Below are 9,097 nucleotides of genomic sequence, written 5' to 3' on the forward strand. Positions count from 1 at the left end.
CGTGACTTTACCCAATGAAACCAAAGAGTATCGATTCCTGCAGTCACGAAAGCTTCAAATCAATATTAAATAAAGAAACTTATCTTTGGATAATTTTGTCGTGTTAATTTTTTTTAATAGAATGATTATTTCATCGTGAATTTCTCAATGACGATAACATTTTAAGTTGTTCGTATTAGAAACCGTTGCAACACCGCAGACTGATTTGTGCCTCGGGGAGGTCTCGGGGCGGCTGTGAAGGCGTCCGAGTGAGAGATTCCCCCCTTCAATCATTGTGATGAGCAACTTCTAACATTGTAGCCACGCCGTTTGAGGCCCATTCAGGGGACTGTAATGAGACGAAGTCACAACGCTGGGTGGCACCGTGCAAATACAGCAGGTCACAGCCTACACGCTCTAGGCTTTTGGCAGTGTCAAAGGGGTTGTGTAGTGTGGACTTGAGGATCATGGGGATAGCATTTGAGTGCTTTGTCGTTGCGTTTCGTATTGTTTATAAATGCCTAACGTTGGCAGATGAGATAGTTATATTATTTTCACAGGAAGGCCAATAACATGACGAGGTTTTAAACAGGTCCCTGCGGGGTGGGCTGGTAGGAACGAATAACCAAAGAATATAAACATAATGTATTATTACACTTGTTTAGCCAAGAAAGCCTCACTGAGTGTAATGGTTTTTGTAGGGTCCTGCCAAGTGTTTGCAGTAGGGAGCGATGTTGCTACACCTAATCGGACGATACGAAGGGAGAGTTTGAGGCCTAGTTCTAGGCTTTAGGCCTAGCTGTAGGCTTTAGGCCGCTGTGAGTTAATTTTTTAATTTAAATGTTTTAATTATTAATGTAAAAGCTTTAAATGTAAATGTTTCTATTTAAAAACATCAGGGAATGTAACATTGTTAAACATTAACTCCCTTTCACACACGCGGGGGTACGATACGAAGGGAGAGTTTGAGGCCTAGTTCTAGGCTTTAGGCCTAGCTGTAGGCTTTAGGCCGCTGTGAGTTAATTTTTAATTTAAATGTTTTAATTAAAAACTATCTCAGGGAATGAGTTAATTTTTAATTTAAATGTTTTAATTAAAAACTATCTCAGGGAATTAAAAAACTATCTCAGGGAATTATAAGGGAATGTTACACTTGTTTAGCCAGGAAAGCCTCACTGAGTCTAAAGGTTTTTGTAGGGTCCTGCCAAGTGTTTGCAGTAGGGGGCGATGTTGCTACACCTAATCGGACATCGGACGGACGGACGATATAATCTATTGTAGGCTGGTTCACTTCGTTCCTACCAGTATGAGAACACCATATTTTCAGAGGTCACTCACAACAGCTCCACCTAGTGGAAATGTCACGAGCGGCCACTGGACAGAACCTCATCTTTCTCGCTCTCGTTTTCGTTGTTTAATAGCCGAATGTTTGTAATAGCCGTCAGGCATCTGACACTACGATGGCTGTTGCCTAGGGCACAGGTTTCGATTAGTTGTTTAGTGATGATGATGATGGTGGTGATGTTGATGAAGAGTAAGAATCGAGGTCGTGGGTTCGATCCCAACCCTGACGCCTGCTCTATATGTAGAGTTTGCGGTGTCTCTCTCTCCGTGGTCGCGTGGATTTTTTCCCCGTCTATATTATTTAGATTATTTTCGTGCGATAAATTTGCACATGATAAGCCACTTTTGTTGAGCTATCATTTGTGGCCAGGTCGCTTCTCAAAATAGTTTTATAGCTCAGTGGACCTTACATGGTAAGATAAAACATTGCTTCGTTTTATTTGTGTATATATTTTAAGTGCATAATTTACTTTGTGCTCATATCGTATTTTGGATTGTTGTTATAACATTCTGACCTGCCCATACTGTAAATATTCAGATTATTCTGATTCGTCATCGACTAGAAACCCATGTCTAATTTAGAGCTAGGCCCTTGCCTTTTTGGAACATCTGGGAAATTATTTGATGATCTTGCGTTGGCAGTGATGCACAATCGTAAATCTTAAAATAAACACTCATAAAATTATTTGCCCATGTGGTTGCATTTTTTTATGACATCTGGGCAGTTCACCAGCATTGGATTCATGCGAGTCTGGCTCTGCTGAAGTGTAACTGCATATCGAAATCGATCCCGAGTTTTTGCTTGCGTTGAACCAATGATCCTAAAATCATGCGCTGCCTACACGAGGGGTGTATGACTGATACTCTTACCACGTAAATTACTTTTATCTGGTGGAGGGAGTCAGATATAGTAAGGAGATATATAGTCTGATTTTTCGTTGATTTTCTTCTCCACAACGACGCAAATGATTATTTGTGTCTATACTCATATATTCTACGATTCAACAGCTCGCGAGGGAATGTGAGATCCACATGTCCATTGAGCAACACACACGCGGAGCAAGCCCAGCATGCACAAAAACAGGTCAGCCTTATCGAGACCACCAACTCAAGAGAGCTGAACGGTTGGCCATTTTGTCGTTTACAACAACTAGACGTAGAAGAGTAGTACGTCAAGTTGTCGGTGGTGTTGGTTCTAGTTGCTGGTGAGACAGAGATGTACAACTCTTGGTGGTGGTCAAATCACCCCCACGACCCACGTGGGATGGATGGGCTGTCCCCTCATCCAGCTGTGGATTGACACAATGCTGCACAGTACATGTAAATACCGGAACGTGAAACACGCTCTCTAAACATAACCTTAGGGCTACAGTATCCGTATATGCCTCCTCAAATATGGAAGTTTGATACAACTTTGGGCCCACTTTGGTCCAACTGTTCCAACCACATGCCACGTTGGTTTGATCTTTGCACGTTTACTGGAACAACACCAGCTACCCAGCCCCCCACGCAACATTAAGCTAATTTAATTACATTTGGGGGTAGTCTATATAGTTGCCTATATTATGATTTTGCCTCCATGATTGTCAATACGTAATTGAATCACAGTATTAGTTACTGCGTAGCATTGGGCGGTACTGTTGGCATGCGGTGAATCTGCGGTTCGGTGAAGAATTATGCCAAGCACACACATGTGTCCTGTGAGCCTTATAAGGGCCTCTGCCATAAACTTTTGCCGATTGTATGACGTTTCTTTTCAAGGCAGTGTTATCGACAAATGTGTTGAGTTTTGTTTTGCTGTTTGCTTCCATCGCATTGGCACGAAATATTTCGGTACAAACCGACCTCTACAGCCTATATAAATTCCCTGTACGTTATCCCTCCAGGGGTTTTTCTGTGTGTGCCTCTCCATGTGTGTATGTCTCTTGTTGTGGTGTTACTCTGGTTGTCCCTCTGTGCTGCCCAAAGCATCTTTCCTTGTATGTTCTTCTCTGTGTATGTATCTGTGCTACCTTGTATTTCTTATCTGTTCACTCTGTTCCACGTTGGTATGTTCAGCCCAGAAGATGAACACGAAATTTAGCAGTCTTTTGAAATACGTGGTCAACCAGGTTAGTGTCTAACTGTGTTGTTGGCCGACTGGTTTGCATCACATTATGTTTCTAAGGTTGGTTGAGTTCTCGTCTCCCATCTTCTTGCTGTATTTGCCTCCGTGCAGTTTGCCGTTCTCTATGTGCTATGTGCGTGATGTCCCCCTGTGTGTTCCCTCGCTGTGTGTTTTACCCCATTTCCACCTGATGATGATCGCTTGTGTTGCGTTCGAAACGTCGTGATTTATTTAAATTTAGTTTTATTTTATTTCTACATACGTGACTTTACCGAAAAAAGCAATGAGTATAGCAACCTAATCCCGTCGAGATTTCATTTTATTCATTTTTATTTCATATTTGTACACCTCACGTTCCATTGCTCAGATGTCTCTCCGCCTCAGGGTGTAAAGGGCTGTTTTATTCCTTTAAATGAATGGTGATTGACATCAGGAATGCATTGCTGGGTGTGCATGGTGCCTTGTGCTCACCAGAACACACCTTAACCACAAGGCATTGTGCCACCAGAAATTAATTTTACTTTTTATGTAAATGCGTTTAAGCGTGTAGTAGTAATGCTTTTATTATTATAGAAGGATTTGATCTGTTACTCAATAGCTTTAAGGTAGCTATTCATATTCCAATAAAAACTGGTCATCAGAATATTTTTTTTTTATTCTCAGGCCCCATCGTGTAGAGTACAGTTTCCAACTCTTATTATCCACTCCATCTCTCTGGCCTGTCTATTTTTGTGCTATGAAAGAGGACCATTGCCCGAAACGTCGCCTATTTTAATATTTCATGTTAAGGCCACAGTGTTAATGGACGAATGATGGTCGGGGTGCTTTGCGTGTTAAATGTTGCTTATGCAACCAATGCCAATGTATTACCCGAATACTTTCACACCAATAGGGGGCGCCAAAGCTCCAGGAGAACGTCGTGTTTCAGGATAAACACTGATCATGCGGTATTATCCGTGGTGGAGTGCAGGCAAAACCCCCCATATAAAAAATATACAAATACTGTACAAGAGACTTGTAAATTAGGGTACAAAAACACTTTTTGTTACCTATGTAAAATATTGATGAATAGGTAGAATCCATCGTCAGCTTTTATTGGTTCTTAAAGCAGCTCATAATGGAAGCAACATAGGTGGAGTGATATTTGTTTATTTTATTCACAGATAAAATAAAACTTTGAAATATTCAGATCACTAAAAAGAACACACGGGGATTTAACAGAAGCCTACAAAAACTAAATTACTTGAAACCTAAATGCACAGGAAGTGGCGTTTTAACAGCATCATAAACCAAGTGGAAAATCCCAAGGTCTCCGACAAACGGACTGGAGGAAATTGAATATGAATCACCCTGTTTAACCAAAAAACAAAGTGTGTGTATGACCCAACAACACACAGAGTCACCACTCCAAAGAGCCGGATTATCCTTGTCGCAAAAGTAGCTACATATTCTACGGGCCCCGCTCTTTCAAGGGCCCCGCGCTAAATGCTTCCAAGCTATAAATTCCGGTTCAGTGATTCTGCACTTGCTCTATTACTATAGTACTACACTGCCTTCGACTTTATACAAGAACTGGGTGTGTATGGTTTTCGATTTGTTGTATTATCTGACTGTATAGCAAATGAAAAAATTACTCTACAAAGCAAGTTGAAAATTTGTGTTTTAATATGAGTGTTTTTTTGAAATATTTAGGGCCCCTTTATAACATATGCTACAGGCCCCGCAATAGCTTCATCCGGTACAGCCACTCCACACTCAGGGCTCAGAAGCGGTTCCAACTGGGTGGCATCGCCTCGGGGATCCTCAGCACAACCAGAAAACGAGAGCGAACCCCATGACCATCCTAGGCGCTCACAAACACAGACGGAGCAGGCTGGCGCACTCCCAATTGTCCACAGCGCTGGGATTCGGAACAGCTTGGAACTGGGTTTGGAAAATCGCACAACATTCGTCTCAATTGCCTATTACAGTACAGTACTGTCTTTTAATAGCACAGCGCCTACTGAATGAGTTACCACGCACACACACAGCATTGTTATTCATTCACCGCCAGAACAACGCGGCAGAAATGCATTCACTCATATTGTTTTTTGAAGTGCCCCAAGGATAGTAGAATGGAGGTCAAAACATAGCTGCAGGTAGCCAAAAACCACTCAACAAAAGCAGCACTGAGCCTAAATGTGTCTGCAATGCGGCTCTGACGTGGGCAGGAAGTCAACAATGTCAATGAACACATTCCTGCGGAGGGAGCTGGTAGGAACGTTGAGTTGCTCGGTCAATGGCCAAGGTCAACGGCGGCGTGGTGTATTCCGCAAATATGCCCGACTGTGAGGGCGGGCACAAGCCGGCGTGAGTAGGTTAAACGTTGAGTTGTATAAGGGCACCACGGGGTGACCAGCCCCTCCCCACCCACCCCACCCCTCCCACCCTCCCCACCCAGGCCCTCCCTCCCCACCCAGCCCCTCCCTGCACGACGGACGGACGGACCAATAATTCCATGTGGGCTGGGTAACCTGGCGGTTCCTACCAGTATAATATATGTAAATTATGAGGAAAAAAAATCATAACAGAAACATCAGCGCAGGCTGGAAAACCACGAGTTTCAAATAACACACAGAAACGTGTACAAAAAGCATTCAGCATTGCGAATTACGTAAAAAGACAACAATAGTTCCTGAAGAACACTGCCTCTACTGCCACATCTTGAGAAGGCCTGAGTTCTCATCACATGAGAACCACTGCGTCCTGGGCTATTTCACAGTTGTGTCGACATTATTTCCTCAATCTCTCTGAGTGGAAAACTAAAATCGACATTGTATGTCGGCGTGGCCTTTTCCCCCCTTCAATTTACGGTGACGCAAAGTGCATCAACATGCTTAGGGGCCGTCCATAAATGACGTCACGCGATTTTGGAGATTTTTGACCCCTCTCATCACACGGCGTCACAAAAAGTCAGACCCCACCTCAAATGTGACGTCACAAAGCTCTGCCCCCCTCCCCAAATAAAGCATGCTTCAAATCGCTTTAAACTATTGTCATTGTAGTGCGTATTTAATGTGGCGCTGCACTCTGATGTTGTAGGAGAAAACATTTATTAAAAAAAGTATATTTAATTAAATAGAACGTGTTGTCTATATTTATTTAAAGTTGCGCATTTTTATGTGACGTCACATTTCTCAAACCCCCCCCCTCGTCACACATCGTCACAAATGTCTGACCCCCCACCCCAGGTGCGTGACGTCATTTATGGACGGCCCCTAACCACATGCACATTGCAGACTTTATGAACATGCTGTTACACTATATTGTCAAGCAATCATACATTTCATCACATTATCCCTCTCTTTGAACGCCCAAACGTTACCACTTGTTTACTCTTACAGTACAATGGCTGCAATACTCTGCCACTTTGCTTTATCAATCGATGTTTATTTGGTACACGGGACGTTCCAAGAAGCCAGTTGCCCAGCTAGTTTGCGAGTGAGATCCGTGGTGTTATCAGCACAGAACAAAACTAACAACTTTTGATTTAAAGCTTTCGTGACTGCAGGGATTCATATTCTTGGTTCTTTCGGTAAAGTCACGTAGAAGGGAAATAATAAAATAATATAAATATAAAACAATAGACATTCTCACGACGTTTCGACTGCAACACAAGCAATCATCAGCAGGTGTACAATCCACAGAAGAACATGTTCTTGCTGTGGATTGTGTTGCAGTCGAAACGTCGTGAGAATTTTTATTGTTTTATATTTATATTATTTTATTATTTCCCTTCTCCGTGACTTTACCGAAAGAACCAAGAATACGACTAACAAGGTCAGAGTGATCCGTAGTGTGTTGTCCTCCCCCCGCACCACCAATTAGCACGGTTGGCTACGTACGGTGCGAAAGAAGTCCGACATGCATACAATAGGCAACATCCGAACAGAACGCTTCAGAGGTGTAGAAAAATAGCCCTTAAGGAGAGGAGGTGAGTGCGAGGTGAAGCGAATTCGATCGAGCCTCACCTGTCAGCATAAAATGATCATGAGCAAACAAGCTTCTAGAAAGAGAAGGAAAACAGATGGCGCCAATCTATTCCAGACTTAACTAAGTCACTGAAATTGAAGAACAAGCGTTAATAAATGCAAGAATATGTATGAAATACATGCCTTGGGGACAAACATCCATTTAGTAAATTGTTTATGGTCTTAATAAACAGCAGAGGTGTTGGAATGTTTTATTTGTAACGTCCGGGCAAATAGGCGTGATTGCGATAGGTGCAAAAACAGGTTTCCTGCGAGAAAAATTTAACAGCTGCTCATTTAGAAAGGTTATCGTGTATTATTTTACTTCTGTTGGTGTAACAAATAAAATGGCACCATTGAAGTTTTGCCACCTTGGGTGGTACCGATATCTGGTCTGGCCCAAGGACTAAAAACACCCGTATCGGGAACGCGATAAGTAACAGCAAACGAGTTGGGTAGAGGTCCAGCCGCCGAACTGTCATTACTCTATGGACACCTACAGCGTGGGAATGTGTGAGGCCTGCCCGTTCTTCCCCGGTTCAGTGAAACCCAGTTAACACCGTGGCCTCACGAAATATGGACCCGTGTTTACAGAGATTCCCAGTGGCCAGCTGCGATCCACATCTCTATTCTGCAAATCCTAACACACTTGGAAACCGAGGATAGAAAAAAACACCTCTAAAGCTATCTCAAATGAAAATCCAGGAGCCGGTCTGGAGCACAGGGCCATGCCAATTCCAGAAGTGTGTTTATACAGCGGATTGTAGTGTTGATAGGTGTTGATAACCATCAACAATATAAGCTGTTTTTATGATTTCGTATTATTATTATTGGGAGTGTGGCACGAAAGACCCCGTCACCTTCCCATCTTCTTCACGTTGCGGCAGTAGACAGACTCAGAATCAAATTACACAACACACGGAACACAAGAAACCAAGGGTCTTATCCAGTTTAATGCCAAAAGTAAACTAAACATGAATCATCACTGCTGAAAATAATACAATCATGAGAGGGACCTGACCAACCAATATAAATAGGAGACCAATGGCCAGTTGACTTTAAAGCTTGGGGTGTATTTTAGAACGATAATTCCAGTTGATCATTGAAAGACTCGGTTTAGTTAGCTCAAAGCTAATGATGCGAGTCATCGAAATGGTTTGTTCATGAACTCATTCTACTTTTTGTTTGCATTTTGACTGCTTGTGTTGTGGTTATTGCAAACATGATGCCTTGTATAAAGGTGTCAGTTTTTGTACCAATTGCAAGGGTAAAGACCTATTACTATATTTTGCCACTGGTTAAGGAGGTCTTACCCCGAGCTCTCAATACTATGATCGTGCGCTGTCTTTGAGTTGTACGCCTTTTGGCGTCATCTGGTCCAACACCAATGGAGACTAGGCTCTAAGAAAAGCTGTCTCGGGTGTGGACCAATCAACTTCAAGGACAGTGCATATCATTATCATCATCAGAGTTGTTTCTTTTTGTTTGCATTTTGACTGCTTGTGTTGTGGTTATTGCAAACATGATGCCTTGTATAAAGGTGTCAGTTTTTGTACCAGTTGAAAGGGTAAAAACCTATTACTATTCATTCTACTCTATCGATGGCAGAGGTTGTGCAGCAGAGAGACTTCACGCGGGAATCCCACAGGCACTCTCC

This window comes from Lampetra fluviatilis, chromosome 13, assembly GCF_964198595.1.
Source record: "Lampetra fluviatilis chromosome 13, kcLamFluv1.1, whole genome shotgun sequence".
NCBI classification, from domain to species: Eukaryota; Metazoa; Chordata; class Hyperoartia; order Petromyzontiformes; family Petromyzontidae; genus Lampetra; species Lampetra fluviatilis.